This window comes from Mandrillus leucophaeus, unplaced genomic scaffold (assembly GCF_000951045.1).
Source record: "Mandrillus leucophaeus isolate KB7577 unplaced genomic scaffold, Mleu.le_1.0 Scaffold353, whole genome shotgun sequence".
NCBI lineage: Eukaryota > Metazoa > Chordata > Mammalia > Primates > Cercopithecidae > Mandrillus > Mandrillus leucophaeus.
In genome coordinates this window covers 848981-866363 of record NW_012103732.1, presented here as the reverse complement: position 1 = coordinate 866363, position 17383 = coordinate 848981, and the positions used below count along the sequence as shown (strand labels likewise).

Here is a 17383-nt window from a genome sequence, read left to right as displayed (position 1 = left end):
AAAGTAGTTTTTTCTAATTCTGTTTAGAAAGTCAGTGGTAGCTTGATGTGGATAGCATTGAATCTATAAATTACTTTGGGCAGTATGGCCATTTTCACAATATTGATTTGTCCTGTCCTTGAGCATGGAATGTTTTTCCACTTGTTTGTGTCCTCTCTCATTTCCTTGAACAGTGGTTTGTAATTCTCCTTGAAGAGGTCCTTTGCATCCCTTGTAAATTGTATTCTGAGGTATTTTATTCTCTTTGTAGCAATTGTAAATGGGAGTTCACTCATGATTTGGCTCTCTGTTTGTCTGTTATTGGTGTATAGGAATGCTTGTGATTTTTGCACACTGATTTTGTATCCTGAGACTTTGCTGAAGTTGCTTATCAGCTTAAGGAGATTTGGGGCTGAGACGATGGGGTTTTCTAAATATACAATCATGTCATCTGCAAACAGAGACAATCTGACTTCCTCTCTTCCTATTTGAATACCCTTTATTGTTTTCTCTTACCTGATTGCCCTGGCCAGAACTTCTAAAACTATGTTGAATAGAAGTGGTAAGAGAGGACATCCTTGTCTTGTGCCGGTTTTCAAAGGGAATGCTTCCAAGTTTTGCCCATTCACTATGATATTGGCTGTGGGTTTGTCATAAATAGCTCTTATTATTTTGAGGTATCTTCCATCAATACCTAGTTTGTGAGTGTTTTTAGTATGAAAGGCTGTTGAATTTTGTCGAAGGCCTTTTCTGCATCTATTGAGATAATCATGTGGTTTTTGTCTTTGGTTCTGTTTATGTGGATTACATGTATTGATATGCATATGTTGAACCAGCCTTGCATCCCAGGGTTGAAGCCGACTTGATCGTGGTGGATAAGCTTTTTGATGTGCTGCTAGATTTGGTTTGCCAGTATTTTATTGAAATTTTTGCATTGATGTTCATCAGCGATATTGGCCTAAAATTCTCTTTTTTTGTTGTTGTTGTGTCTCTGCCAGGCTTTGGTATTAGGATGACGCTGGCCTCACACAATGAGTTAGAGAGGAGTCTCTCTTTTCTATTGTTTGGAATAGTTTCAGAAGGAATGGTACCAGCTCCTTTTTGTACCTCTGGTAGAATTTGGCTGTGAATCCATCTGGTCCTGGACTTCTTTTGGTTGGTAGGCTATTAATTACTGCCTCAATTTCAAAACTTGTTATTGGTCTGTTGAGAGATTCAATTTCTTGGTTTAGTCTTAGGAGGGTGTATGTGTCCAGGAATTTATCCATTTCTTCTAGATTTATTTGCATAGAGGTGTTTACAGTATTCTCTGATGGTAGTTTGTATTTCTGTGGGATCAGTGGTGATCTCCCCTCTATCATTTTTTATTGTGTCTATTTAATTCTTATGTCTTCTTTATTAATCTTGCTGGTGGTCTATCTATTTTGTTAATCTTTTCAAAAAACAGCTCCTGGGTTCATTTATTTTTTCAAGGGTTTTTCGAGTCTCTATCTCCTTCAGTGCTGCTCTGATCTTAGTTTTTTCTTGTCTTCTGCTAGCTTTTGAAGTTGTTGGCTCTTGCTTCTTTAGTTCTTTTAATTGTGATGTTAGGGTGTCAATGTTAGATCTTTCTTACTTTCTCTTGTGGGCATTTAGTGCTATAAATTTCCCTCTAAACACTGCTTTAGCTGTGTCCCAGAGATTCTGGTACGTTGTGTTTTTGTTCTCATTGGTTTCAAAGAACTTACTTATTTCTGCCTTAATTTCATTATTTACCCAGTAGTCATTCTGGAGCAGATTGTTCAGTTTCCATGTAGTTGCGCGGTTTTGAGTGAGTTTCTTAATCTTGAGTTCTAATTTGATTGCAGTGTGGTCCAAGACACTGTTATAATTTCCATTCTTTTGCATTGTCTGAGGAGTGTTTTACTTCCAATCATGTGGTCAATTTTAGAATAAGTATGATGTGGTGCTGAGAAGAATGTGTATTTTGTTGATTTGTAGTGGAGCATTCTGTAGATGTCTATAAGGTCTGCTCAGTCCAGAGATGAGTTCAAGTCCTGAACATCCTTGTTAGTTTTCTGTCTCACTGACCTGTCTAGTATTGACAGTGGGGTGTTAAAGTCTCCCACTATTATTGTGTAGGAATCTAAGTCTCTTTGTAGGTCTTTAAGAACTTGCTTTATGAATCTGGGTGCTCCTTCATTGAGTGCATATATATTTAGGATAGTTAGCTCTTCTTGTTGTATTGATCCCTTTACCATTACACAATGTCCTTCTTTGTCTTTTTTTTTTAATCTTTGTTGGTTGAAAGTCTGTTTTATCGGAAACTAGGATTACAACCCCTGCTTTTTCTGACTTTCCATTTGCTTGGTAAATATTTATCCATCCCTTCATCTTGAGCCTATGTGTATCTTTGCATGTGAGATAGGTCTCCTGAATACAGCACACTGATGGGCCTTGACTATCCAATTTGCCAGTCTGTGTCTTTTAATTGAGACATTTAGCCCATTTACAGTTAGGGTTAATATTGTTACATGTGAATTTGATCCTGTCATTATGATGCTAGCTGGTTATTTTGCCTGTTAGTTGATGCAGTTTCTTCATAGTGTCGATGGTCTTTACAATTTAGTATGTTTTTGCAGTGGCTGGTACCTGTTTTTCCTTTCCACGTTTAGTGCTTCTTTCAGGAGCTCTTGTAAGGCAGGCCTGGCAGTGACAAAATCTCTCAGCATACGCTTGTCTGTAAAGGACTTTGTTTTTCCTTCGCTTATGAAGCTTAGTTTGACTGAGTATGAAATTCTAAGTTGAAAACTCTTTTCTTTAAGAATGTTGAATATTGGCCCCCACTCTATTCTGGCTTGTAGGGTTTCTGCAGAGAGATCTGCTATTAGTCTGATGGGTTTCCCTTTGTGGGTAACCTGACCTTTCTCTCTGGCTGCCCTTAACATTTTTTCCTTCATTTCAACCTTTGTGAATCTGATGACGATGTGTCTTGGGGTTGCTCTTCTCGAAGAGTATCTTTGTGATGTTCTCTGTATTTTCTGAATTTGAATGTTGGCCTGTCTTGCTAGGTTGGGGATGTTCTCCTGGATAATATCCTGAAGTGTGTCTTCCAACTTGGTTCCATTCTCCCCGTCACTTTCAGGTACACCAATCAAAAGTAGGTTTGGTCTTTTCACATAGTCCCATGTTTATTGGAGACTTTGTTCATTCCTTTTCATTCTTTTTTCTGTAATTTTGTCTTCACACTTTATTTCATTTAGCTGACCTTCAATCTCTGATATCCTTTCTTCTGCTTGATCGATTCAGCTATTGATAGTTGTGTATGCTTCACAAAGTTCTCATGCTTTGTTTTTCAGCATCATCAGGTCATTTATGTTCTTCTCTAAACTGGTTTTTCTAGTTAGCAATTCCTCTAACCTTTTTTCAAGGTTCTTAGCTTCCTTGCATTGGGTTAGAACATGTTCCTTTAGCTGAGAGGAGTTTGTTATTACCCACCTTCTGAAGCCTTCTTCTGTCAATTTGTCAAACTCATTCTCCCCCAGTTTGTCCCGTTGCTGGTGAGTAGTTGTGATACTTCAGAGGAAAAGAGGCATTCTGGTTTTTGAATTTTCAGTCATTTCACAGTTTTTTCCTCATCTTCATGGATTTATCTACCTTTGATCTTTGATGTTGATGATCTTTGGATGGGATTTTGGTGTGGACATCCTTTTTGTTGATATTGATGCTATTCCTTTCTCTTTGTTAGTTTTCCTTCTAATAGTCAGTCCCCTCTGCTTCGGGTCTGCTGGAGTTTGCTGGAGGTCCATTCCAGATCCTGTTTGCCTGGGTATCACCAGCGGAGGCTGCAGAACAGCAAAGATTGCTGCCTGTTCCTTCCTCTGGAAGCTTCGTCCCAGAGGGGCACCCGCCAGATGCCAGCTGGAGTGTCTGTCAACCCCTGGTGGGAGGTATCTCCCAGTCAGGAGGCATGGGGGTCAGGGACCCACTTGAGGAAGCAGTCTGTCCCTTAGCAGAGCTCAAGAGCTGTGCCGGGAGATCTGCTGCTCTCTTTAGAGTCAGCAGGTAGGTGTGTTTAATTCTGCTGAAACTGCACCCACAGCCACCTCTTCCCCCAGGTGCTGTGTCCCAGCAAGATGGGAATTTTATCTATAAGCCCCTGACTGGGGCTGCTGCCTATTTTTCAGAGATGCCCTGCCCAGAGAGGAGAAATCTAGAGAGGCAGTCTGGCTACAGTGACTTTGCTGAACTGCGGCGGGCTCTGCCATTCCAACTTCCCTGCAGCTTTGTTTACACTGTGAGGGGAAAACTGCCTACTCAAGCCTCAGTAATGGTAGATGCCCCTCTTCTCACCAAGCTCGAGTGTCCCAAGTCGACATCAGACTGCTCTGCTGGCAGCAAGAACTTCAAGTCAGTGGACCTTAGCTTGCTGGGCTCTGTGGGGGTGGGATCTCCTGAGCTAGACCACTTGGCTCCCTGGTTTCAGCACCCTTTCCAGGGCAGTGAACAGTTCTGTCTTGCTGGTGTTCCAGGAGCCACTGAGGTATGAAAAAATAAACACCTGCAGCTTGCTCAGTGTCTGCCCAAATGGCTGCCCAGTTTTGTGCTTGAAACCCAGGGCTCTGATGGTGTAGGCACCCAAGGGAATCTCCTGGTGTGCAGGTTGTGAAGATCATGGGAAAAGCACAGTATCTGGGCTGGAATGCACTGTTCCTCATGGCATGGTCCCTCATGTCTTCCCTTGGCTAGGAGAGGGAATTCCCCAACCCCTTGCACTTCCCATGTGAGACGCCCCGCCCTGCTTCAGCTCACCTTCCATGGGCTGCACCCACTGTCTAACCAGTCCCAATGAGATGAGCCAAGTACCTCAGTTGAAAATGCAGAAATCACCTGCCTTCTGTGTTGATCTTGGTGGAAGCTGCAGACAGGAACTGTTTGTCTTCAGCCATTTTGCCAGCCACAATGCTAGTATGCTTTTACAACATGTTCCTCATTGTCCTCCATATCCACTTATCTAATTTGATTATGTAAGTATCCAATATTTTCATAGTCTAATTATGCAAACATGTTCATAACTGAACCTTATAGTATTCTTTAATTAAATTACTTTTCTTTTTTTCCCCCCTTCCCTTCCCTCCCCTTCCCTTCCCTTCCCTTCCCTTCCCTTCCCTTCCCTTCCCTTTCTGCTTTTCCTTGGAGTGACTAATTACCAATTTTTAAAAATTGTTTAAATTTCTATAGAATTGGCCGGGCACAATAGCTCACTCCTGTAATCCCAGCACTTTGGGTGGCCAAGGCCGGTGGATCACCTGAGGTCAGGAGTTCGAGACCAGCCTGGCCAACATAGTGAAACCCTGTCTCTACTAAAAATACACAAATTAGCTGGGTGTGGTGGCGCATGCCTGTAATCCCAACTACTCAGGAGGCTGAGGCAGGAAAATCCCTTGAACCCAGGAGGTGGAAGTTGCAGTGAGCTGAGATCGCACCACAGCACTCCAGGCTGGGCAACAAGAGCAAAACTCCATCTAAATATATATAATTATTCTCAGACTCACTTTCCCATGTATAAATCTCAGACACATTCAGTTCTTCCTTTCAGAGCCTTCTGATTCACTCCAGTAGGAAGTGGCTGATCTCTCGGCCTGCTGCAGACCTGTGAACTTGATATTTCTGTCCACTATCTCTCTGGGATTCTTGTCTTCTCTCTTAACAAGCTCCTGTTCCTTGGATCCTATGTTTTCTTGAATTGCTCCCTCAGATTGAGAGAATATCTATTCTATTACTTTTCTGAAAAGTTTTGCAAAGTAATGTTTTTGAAACCTTGCTTGTCTAAAAATAATTTCCTTCTACCCACACCCTTAATTGGCTAGGTATGAAATTTAAACCTGGAAAGAATTTCTCTTAGTATTTAGAAACTGTTAACTCCATTTTGTTCCTAAAGCTTGGTATTGCTGTTGCATGAAACCTGTTTTCTCACTCGTTTGGAAGTGTTCTTTTCTTTGTGGTCAGAATTCTGAAACTTTATAATGATTTCTCAATAATTGCTTCAATTATTTAATGACTATTTCATCCATGTACCCTCAATATTCTATATCTCTTGTTTAGACTTTTATTATTTGGATGTTGACCTTATATTGTGTTTTTATCTATATATTTCATATTTTTTTTCCATTTCTGATTTCTTGTATTTTTATTTAATTTTCTTTTTTAAAAAAATTTTACTTAGTTATTGATGGATTATTATGTAAATCTCTTGTTGAGTTTTTCATTTTTTTATTCTCCAAATTAGCTTTTTAACATCAGTAAGTATTTCTTCTCTTCTCTCCCTGAAAATATCAAACATTTTTGAAGTTTTCTTCTCCTTGTGAAATCTTTGTTTCTTCTAAGTTACTGTTTTACCTGTTGGCTTTGTCTTCTAACCTTCAGATTCGTGGCTGAAGGTTAGAAGAAAATCTGGCAGCCCTTAGCTGCCTCTTCATATTTGACTATGGAGCACCAGAAACCTTTCTCAGAAGCTGTGCAGCAAAAATTCACTCTGATGTGATCTGGCTGAGTTGTTTTGTTAATGAAAACCAAAGGTAATTCAGATCTTTTCTCTTGGGAAGATGATCATAGAAGAATATGGTGGAAGACCTTTTAATCTCCTTTCTGATATTTAATTACACAGCTACCAGAAATCTCAAATCCAAGTAAGGAAATGTGGCTGAGAGTCTCAACATTCAGTAGGTACATTTTACTCAATTCTCCTTGTTTTACTATGCCACCCCTCCCCTCAAGTGACTCTTTGTCTCTTTATTCTGTTTTATTTTCCTTCTAAGCTCTCTGCACTGCATGACCCACTATATTTTCATCTCTTATTCTGTTTATTTTTGTCTTCAATTAGAATGTAAAGTCAATGAAAACAAATTTTATTTTTGTTCACTGTTGTATCCCCAATGTCTGACAACTATGCTTTGCACATAGTAGCTGCTCAATAAAAATGTATGTTATGACTTAGGTTAAATAATATGAAATTTCTGCTATTCATCTGGTTTTGACCTTCAAAATGGAAATCTCATACATTTCAAACTAAATAAAAGAGGATCTGAATGGATAAGGATTATCACCATTTTCCTTGTGATATGAAACTCATCATAGGAGGTATTAATATATTTTATAGTTTATTATATATAATTAATTTAAAAAATAGTAAGTGGAGAAATGCAAACTCAGAGAAGTTAAATATCTCGCTGACTTGCCTAAGATTACACCATATTAGGCAGTACTGGAGTAGAACCAGGACCAGAATTTTGTATTTACCATGCACTGTTAGAGATTCTGGGGATAAAACAGTGACTATAATCTACTTCTGGGTATTTCTAGGAGTAAGACAGAAAGAAAAGAAGCAAGTAGCTATAACAGGGTATTGAATGAAATTGTTCTTACTTTCCTGAAACTTTAAAGGCCCCAAACTGAGGACAATATGCAATATGGAACCTCATAAACTAAAGAGAGCAACATGGAGTTGCCAAACACCCCTTGAGAGCCAGACAGATTCTTTAATTTTCACCCCCTACAACTGCATCCAACCTGTATACACAGAAAACTGAAATTCACAGGGATAACGGCACTGATTCACAGTAAGGGGTAGGCCTGGAAGTCAACAATACTGTTGCTTTATTCCAGATCTCTTCATATTCAGGGTAGGGATATGAAGACTTTGGATTGTAAGTGCCTAGCCTGTCTGCTTGGACTACATGGTGCAACTATTGCTTCAGAGAGACTTGATGTGGTGGAATTATGAGAAGACATGTAAAGCAAATTCACAAGCAAAACAATAGAAGAAAGCACATGTAATTCCTATTTTCCCTGTGGAGAAGCTATGAATAAACTTGAGGTGCTGTCTTAGGGATTCACCTGTTTATGATATAACTCAAATTGGAGAGCTCCCAACCATGTATACCTAAATGAAGCCAAGTTAATATCCACAATACACTCACTCACACTTCCAATTCCGGGTACCTATCTTTATATTTAAAGTAAATGAAGAACATCCGTTAGCAGATGGCGGTCTACATAAGGGCCTATGAAATACACCTGTGTCTTGTAGGCCCCAGTTACAAAGGAAACAGCTGTTGACCTGGACCAGCATGTGTTAGTTTTCCATTAGCTCATAGTGTTCATCAGGCCATCTGTAGCGTGGAGCTAAGTAAATGGAGTCACTTTTCCATGTTGGCTCATTTCCATAGCTCATTATGTAGGAAGGCTGATAAAGCATTATTGTGCCAAAGCATTAAAAAAAACTCAGGTTCTGGAAAAGTTTCCAGAAAGGTCATCATTAACAGGGCTAGTCAATAAGTTCTCCACCTCCTGTAAATACTGTACTAATCCTGTGATAGCCCATTGGGGAGGAGAGCTCTACTTGAATTGCTGTCAACTGTTGATGAGGAATGGGGCAGAGGCTTAGCATATTCACATTTATTTTCTGAGAGCACACTTCCTGCCCTCTCTACCTTTCTTCCTTTCTTCTTCCAGAAACATTTATTGTCACTGACATGGAGATGAAGTATTTTATAAGGTGTCTGGACCCTCAAGGTGTAAAATTATACTTTCCTTTCATTATCTTCTATTAGGAAGCTCTGTGTCTCTTTCACTCACTGGACTATAAATCACAGGAAAGAAGGAACCATTCTGAGTGTTGGGTTCTCGTTATCTATCATACCATCCAACACATAGTAGGTGTTCAATAAATACCCATTGGTTGAAAGTATGAAAATGGAATTTTGATCATGAACCTAGACAACCAGTCCATACTGGTCTTTAAAAGCACTCCAGATTTATAGGCTGAAATGGGATTAAAACAAGACAAACAGAAGAAAAAAACCTTAAACACAGCAGGATTTATGATCATTACAGAGCTAAAAGTACATTATATTCTAATACTAAGGCAGTATACCAGGCTGCCTTTGTTATCATTCATATAAACTCCTCTAGCTCACTTTCTGATTTTTTCCTTCCAATAATTTGCCCTTGATTAACTTTCTTTTTTAAAACTAACATTTATTAAGTACTAATATTGTGCAGAAATGCTGTACATTTGTTTTCTTCTGTAAATTACATGAAGCAATGATCACCCCAATTTTGGAAATGGGAAAAATTGAAGCTCTCAGAGTTTAAGTTCTTACAGGTAGTAAATAGAATGGCTAGGATTGGAACCCAGGTTTGTGGGCTGCTACAATGCAGTTTGTTAAATATCAAGTGGCTTCTTCAGTGTTCCTTGGCTATACCTCACCCTTTTAAATTCCATTTTGGAAAAAAATTCCTGAGAGCTCTGTTCTTCATTCCTTTATTTGTTTTTCTTTTGCCCATAAATCTGATGACATATAAATTATACCCATGACCTTCAGTATTTTGCCAGACCTTGGCCAGGGGTGGCTCTTCTAGCCAATGGATATCATGGTGGCTGCCCTCAGAAGGCATGAGAACCTGCAGGAGGAGGACTTTGGAAATTTGGAACCCACTGGCCCAGGGAAAGAGCTGAATATTTCTAGGGAGGCCAGACCCACCAGGGACTGCTGCATTGGTCATAAACATAATACCAATGTTACACCTTGAGGGTCCAGACACCTTATAAAATACTTCATCTCCATGTCAGTGACAATAAATGTTTCTGGAAGAAGAAAGGAAGAAAGGTAGAGAGGGCAGGAAGTGTGCTCTCAGAAAATAAATGTGAATATGCTAAGCCTCTGCCCCATTCCTGATCAACAGTTGACAGCAATTCAAGTAGAGCTCTCCTCCCCAATGGGCTATCACAGGATTAGTACAGTATCTACAGGAGGTTGAGAACTTACCATGGGACTTAGGCAGAGAACAAGTAAGTCTGATCCCAGAGCTGAGGAGTAGCCAGGGGGTTATGGCTATTTCCAGATTGAAATACTGTCCCTGTCTCTACAAAAGCAATACATCTTTCTAGGGGTCCCCACACACCTTCCTGCGAATCCTGCCAAATTTCTGCCTTTCCTAAGGCTGCACCTTGGGAACCACTGTCTTATTTCCTTCATCTTCTGTAACCCTCTTTCCTGGCTTTGTGGATATTTTCAGCAGGAGCCACCATCAATGCTGACTGAAGAGGACATCTTTTGCATCATCATCTAGGAAGACTGGCTCCTGGGTGTCTCTTTCATCAATTTTTACTTAACCCAATGAAAAAGAACTTCACAGATGATAGCACAATGTCCAGGTGCATCTAGGAAAGGACATTACTAATTAGGATATATTAACATCCTCTCTTGAACTGATTCTCCATTTTTTTTTTTTTTTTTTGCTTTCTTTCTAATGAAAGAATCCTTAGCGTCTACTTGAATTCAGGCATGCATATTTTTCTGCTATAATACTTTCTCTTCATTTGACAGGCAGGATTGTCTTACAGGGAAAAGCTGAACACTCTGACAGCTGATTACGTTACATGCCTTTTTTATTCTGCTCCACAAGGAGAACTGGATGACAGTGATGATGACCTATGAAAAGCAATTAAGGCCTCAGGATCATTTCTACTTGTGGGCTGGAGATTAGATGACAGAGGGCACCAAGGGATTGTTTATAATGGATAATAGGTTCTTTGTGTAAGGTGCAGGGTAGGACATGAACTATCTTAGATTCTGTAGCAATGTGTTATTTTTCTTTGCCAAAATAGGTAGACAAACCCAACAGAACTCTTTAGTGCTGGTAGATCAACTTAATCTTTTCTGCTGTTGCCAACAATATTTCACAGAGGATGTGTCCATTTGTCTTTTTCAGGAACAGCCGGTTTTCCTGTCACTGAGTAGGACTTTCAGAAAATTGCTTCCTATCCTGGATGCATTGCAGCCCTGTGGACATTTCCATAGGGAATAAAAGCAGATATCCCTTCAAAGACAGATTTGTGAATAACTTAACATGTAACAATAGAATTGTAATGCTTACACTACCTAAGCAGTTTTGTCATCTCCGAGGCTGGTTGTGCCGGACGTGGAGCATTTAATTTCTTTTTTTCTTTTCTTTATTTTTATTTTTATTTTTTTTGTTTCTAAGACAGGGTCTCAATGTGTTGCCCAGACTGGACTGCAGTGGCACAATCACGGCTCATTGCAGCCTCGAGCTCCTGGGGCTCAAGCAATCCTCCCACCTCAGTCTCCAAAGTAGCTGGGACTACAGGTCCACACCACTATGCCTGGTAAAGTTTTGGTATTTTTTGTAGAGACGGGATCTCACTTATCTACTTGAATTCATTGTTTTTGCTGAAAGACTTGATGTTTTGCCTGTTCTGATTGTGGGCAGCAGTATTTACTGTTCAGTTTAGCATGTGGAGTTGGTATAAAACATGTGTAAAAACACTAAGATTTGGCACCTTATGTAGAAAACCTGCTACACTTCAAAGTAGAATAATTGCCAGCTACTCAGATACACTTGATGGGGAAAAGATGAGTTTCCATAACACCAAAGCAATGTCTGCCTGAACCATATGTTTTCGAATCCAAACACAGGTTTTGGGATTCAAAACGTTCCCCCTCTTTCTTTATTTTCTTCTTGGTAATATAACAAGTAGAAAAACAGCAGGAAACATTTAGGACCACATAATAGAGGGCCATTTCCAGAAAACAAACAAATTCATTGGGATATTCCAGAAAGAAAACCTTGATATGCCCATGAATATTTGCTCTATTCTGGAACTTCTGACATAAAGGAGATGTAATGGAAAGCCTCCTGGACTGAAATAATTTCTGATTTCCACTCTTCAAGCTCAAGGTGTGAAAGGTAAGGATGACAAACAAGGAGAATACTGTACTACGCACTAGACTCTCTGCGTCAATCTGCACATTCAAGTGCCGATGGGTACAGTAATTATTTGTGTCTGCTCAACATCTTTTGAAAATGCTCTCGTATGTCTTGTAGTTTTCCATCTTTTGAGTTCTGTCTCATCAAAGTATGCTGCAAAAACTGCATCAGAATCTTTTGCTACTTAAGGTACAAGCATGTGACCTAGGTTTCCTCATTCAGATGCACCCCACCAAAGACCGATGAGAAAGAGACTAGTGTTAGGATGTGGCCACGGAGAGATAGATTTTCTGGTAGTTGTGGTGGAAGAAATGTTCCGGTTCTTCTGGGGTTGTGGCGCTGGAGTTTCTGGCACTCAATCTCGGGTATGATCAGTGCTGAGCAGTGGGTGGTGGTAGCAGGGCTGTTTTCACTAATACATTTCCCCTCGGGTAGAAGATGGGCATTGTTCCTATATTTCTAGCTACTTAGCATTTTAAGTCCAATTCTCTGACTCTTTGAGATTCTGACACTTTCTCATATATTCAATAAGTCTCATTTTGCTTAAATTAGTTAGAAATCATCCTGTGATTTTCAACCAAGAGTCTTGACCTGAATAATGGATATAAGAAATAGTAACGGAGGGGCAGTTTAACCTCAGTTATGATAGCTAGAAGAGGTGTTGGAAATGGAATATTGGATGTGACCATAGAATAAAAGAATCTGATAGAGATTTTCAGGTGTCTTCAAATATGGAAGTTGTTTTCTTGCTTAAATAAAGGAATGTTTTTTCTACTTCCCCTATAGCTGTACAAGAAATAGCATTAAGGGAAAAAATCTTGAGCATTTTTAAATATTGTTAAATAGCATGAAGAAAATAAGTCCTGAATCATCATCTGGGATAATTTGTTATTTGCTTTTTGGTGTATTTTGTTTTATTTTTTTACTATGCACATGCATTTACTCTTATGAGTTACTATACAGTATAGCTTCATTAAAGACAAATTAAAAATATAAAAAGCACAAAACCAAAGGAAAAGTCTCCTGTGATGATTAATTTATGTGTCAACTGGCCAGGCTATATAGTTCCTAAAGTGATTTAATAAAACCTAACTTAGGTGTTACTGTGAAGATATTTTGGCAATGTGGTTAACATCTACAATCAGCCGACTTTAAGTAAAGGAGATTACCCTGTATAATGTGGGTTGGCCTTACCCAAGCAGTTGAAGGCCTTATAAGCAAAAACTGAAGGTTGCCACAGAATAAGAAATTCTGCCTCAAAACAGTATTATAGAAATACTGCCTATGTTTCTAGCCTACTGGCCTATCCTTTGAGTTTTAAACTTGCCAGCCCTCACAATCCTATAAGCTAATTACTTAAAATAACTCTTTCTCTCTCTATATATATGTGAGATATATTTATATATATAATATATGATATATATATGTGTGTGTGTGTGTATATATATATATCTCCTATTAATTCTGTTTCCTGGAGAACCCTGACTGATACTTCACCCATAAGACCATCACCCTCTAATATCACATGCTAATATCATGGTATCTTTACTCATTTTTTTCTTTTCTTTTCTTTTCTTTTCTTTCTTTTCTCAGACCTCTCAGGGTGAATTCATATTTTCTCTATATACATATATATAGTCATATAATGCATAACATTTCAGCCAGTAATGGACCACATATACAATAGTGGTCCCATAAGATTAAAATGGAGTTGAAAAATTCCTATTGTACAACAATGTTGTAGCTATCCTAATATAGCACAATGCATTGCTCATGTGTTCGTGGTGATGCTAATTAAAGAAAACTACTGTGCTTCCGGTTGTATAAAAGTATAGCACACATAATTATATACAGTACATAATGTTAGATAATGATAATAAAAAACTATGTTACTAGTTTATATATTTACCATACTATAGTTTAAAAAAATTATTTTCATTTATTTTTTATTTTTTGAGACAGAGTCTCACTCTGTCACCCAGGCTGGAGTGCAGTGGTGCAATCTCAGCTCACTACAACCTCCGCCTCCTGGGTTCAAGTGATTCTCCTGCCTCAGCCTCCTGAATAGCTGAGAGTATAGGCATGCACCACCATGCCTAGTTAATTTTTGTATGCTTACTGGAGACAGAGTTTCACCATGTGGGCCAGGTCGGTCTTGAACTCTTGACCTCAAGTGATCTGCCTGCCTGGCCTCCCAAAGTGCTGGGATTGCAGAAGTTTGCCACCATACCCAGCCCCATACTATACTTTCAATCATTATTTTATAGTGTACTTCTACACATGTATAAAAAGAGTTAACTGTAAAACAGCCTCAGGTAGGTCCTTCAGGAGGTATTCCAGAAGAAGGCATTGTTATTATGAGAGATGACAGCTCCATAAGTGTTACTGCTCCTAAAGTCCTTCCAGTGGGATAAGATGTGGAGGTGGAAGACAGTGATATTAATAATGCTGACTCTGTGTAGGCCTAGGCTGTGTGTGTTTGTGTGTTATTTCTTAACAAGAAAAGTAAAAAGTAAAGCAAAATAAATAGAATAGATAAAAATCTTATAGAATAAGGATACAAAGGAAGAATACATTTTTGTACAGCTGTACAATGTGTGTTTTAAGCCAACTTATTACAAATGAGCCAAATAAAAAAGTCAAACTTTGATTTTTTTAATTAGAATTTTATTTTTAAATTTTTTTAAAATTAAATTTATAAAGTAAAAGTCTACAAAAAGCTAAGTTTAATTTATTATAAAAGAAATAAAAATATCTATTTATGAATTTAGTGTAGGCTATTTGTACAGTGTTTATAAAGTCTACAGTAGTGTACAGTAATGTCTTAGGCCCTCACATTCAATCACCACTTGCTGATTCACCCACAGTAACTTCCAGTCCTGAAAGCGCTTTTCATGGTTAGATATATGGGCAAATCATTTTTTTCTCTTTTATACTGCATTTTAACTGTGCCTTTTCTATATTTAGATATGTCTAGATATACAAATATTTACCATTGTGTTACAATTCCCTACGGTGTTCAGTATAGTAACATATTCTACAACTTTGTAGCCTAGGAGCAACAGGCTGTACCAGGTAGCCTAGATGTGTAATAGGCTATACCTTCTAGGCTTATGTCAATATACTTCATAATGTTCACACAATGATGAAATTGCCTAACAACATATTTCTTAGACTGTATTCCCATTGTTCAGTGATACATGACTGAATATATGTGCAACTATTTACCCATTTATTTACAAAATAGGATAATACCATTCACACTGTATGTTAGGATGCTTTTTTCCGCCACTCAACAGTGTACCTTGAATACATTTCCAAATCAATGAATGTACTTGTAAAAACATAATTTTTAATTTATTGCTGCATTATTGATAATAATCAAGATCTGTAAACAACTTAAATATTCATCAAACAATGAATGGATAAAGAAAAAATGTGGTGTATATATATACAATGGAATGTTCTTTAGCCTTAACAAAGAAGGCTATCCTGCCACCTCTGACAATACGGATGAACCTGGGGGACATTATGCTGCGTGAAATAAACCAGACACACAAACACAAATACTGCATGACTTCATTTATATGTGGAATCTAAAATAGTCAAACTTATAGAAGCAGAGAGTGGAATGGTGTTTGCCAGGGAATGGGAAGGGGGAAAGTGGGAAGGAGAAATTGGAAGATGTTAGTCAGAAGATATAAAGTTTCAGTTATACAAAATGAATGAATTCTGGAGATCTAATGTACAGTGTGGTGACTACAGTTAACAAATACTGTATTGTATACTTTACATTTTTTAAGCAGATAGATCTTAAATGTTCTCACTGCACCAAAAAAGAGAAAAAAGAAAATAAGAATGGTAAGTACGTGGGGTGATAGATATGTTAATTGGCTTGATTGGGATGATTATTTTACAGTGTATATGTATATCAAAACATCAAGTTGTGCACTTAAATATATAGTTTTTATTTCTCAATTATACCTTGATAAAGCTGAAAATTGTTTGCCAGTTTTATAAGCAAAAAGCTAAAGAAACAAATTCATAAACCCCATCATTTTTAGTGCCAGTTTATTATCCCACTGTGTGAATAGTACAATTTCTGAAAATAGCTCTAAAGATATCCTTTAAAAGTCCTAGAATTAGAACTTCTGGATGAATAAAATTCATATTTTTAAAACTTTTGGTACATACTGCCAAACTGCTCTAAAGAAAAAGAATACCAACTTATACTCTAATTTATGAGTGTCCTTCCACCGTACTTTAACCAATTCATTTTACTATCATTCAAATTATTTTCTAGTTTAGAACTTTAAAAAGTTAACATGTATTATTTAAAAATTTTATGTTGGTGTATATGTATTTTTGCCTAATTGAGATTAGTGTATGTATATATGTAAGTAAATATATGTATTCTACTTTTAAAAATAGTTATTACAAATAATTTCTTATATTATAAAACTTTCTAAATCATTTTTAGTGACCTAATAACGTTCCACTTCACAGATGTGCCATAATTGATTTATGCATTCTGCAATTAGTTATACGCTCTCATTTTTGCCAAAATCTCTATTTCCTTAGGATATTTTCTCAGAATGGGATTATAGGATCAAAAATTAGGAATGTTTATGAGCTTTCGATACCAGTGAATATTCTCATTAGTAGAATAAGTCTGTTTCACCATATTCATCGATTTTGAATATTGACTTAAAAAGTGAGAAAAATGTTATGAATGTGGTATGTAAGAGTGAAACAGGTATTGCATTAAAAATACTAATGAGGGTTAATTTTGGCCCTCATCTAGATTCATTTGCTATTTCTCTTTCTTGTTTTATAAATGAGAATGAGGGACTTGAAACAAGTATTTAGTGAATCCATTCACATTGGGAAAACGTTTCCCAGATTTCTACATTAGTATTAACTTACACTGTAGCATAGGAAAAATAGCTAGGGCAACAAAAATGAAGCTGATGAAGTATATAAATTGTAAATATAAATTTTGATAAATTACAGATATGCACATAATAACATTTTATAATTGCCTGTCTTTCAGGGCCAGAGGATCTACCACCACAGAACCATTCGAGATGTGAGTTCCCAGTGTGAAAGGACTGGGAGTTAACAGAAGAGCCACAGTGAGGTAGAGTTTGCTGTGTTTATATTTGCATTGAAGTTATTTTTAAAATATTATTTTCTCTTTCCTGCACACATTTTTGATTCTATAGCATACATAGAATCTATAGGTTTGATTCTATAGCATACATAGAATCTTTATGTTTGATTCAATAGCATAAGTTCATTTCTTCTCAATCAGCCTTTTTGGCCATTTTGTTAAAGATCAGAGGTGTAGCCGCATTAAGGAAAAGCATTCAAATCTGGGTTAGCCCTATCCGTGGTGACAGTTATTACCTGAGTGCCAGCGCCAGGATTGGATAGAGGGGGTATACAGCAGCCTGTCCTGAATGGTGTCTGAACAGGACCATTTCTGGTTCAATGTAGCCTTCCTTGGTTTTAACCTGTATCACATGGGCTTGCCTAAAAGGAACAATATCCATTAATATTGAAAATTCTCTAACACAGCTATTCTTAAATTATTGTCCACACAACCCCCGGAATCCTGATATCTTTTCAG

At 37.7% G+C, this 17383-nt stretch overlaps 1 long non-coding RNA gene across 1 annotated transcript in view; it reads left to right on the top strand.

Annotated features, from left to right (window-relative positions):
- Positions 1-16891, top strand: part of LOC105546284 — a 64101-nt gene extending 47210 nt beyond the window's left edge. The window contains exon 3 of the long non-coding RNA XR_001007069.1: positions 16805-16891. This is a non-coding gene — a long non-coding RNA (uncharacterized LOC105546284). The remainder of the gene's footprint in view (positions 1-16804) is intronic.
- Positions 16892-17383: the final 492 nt, after the last annotated feature.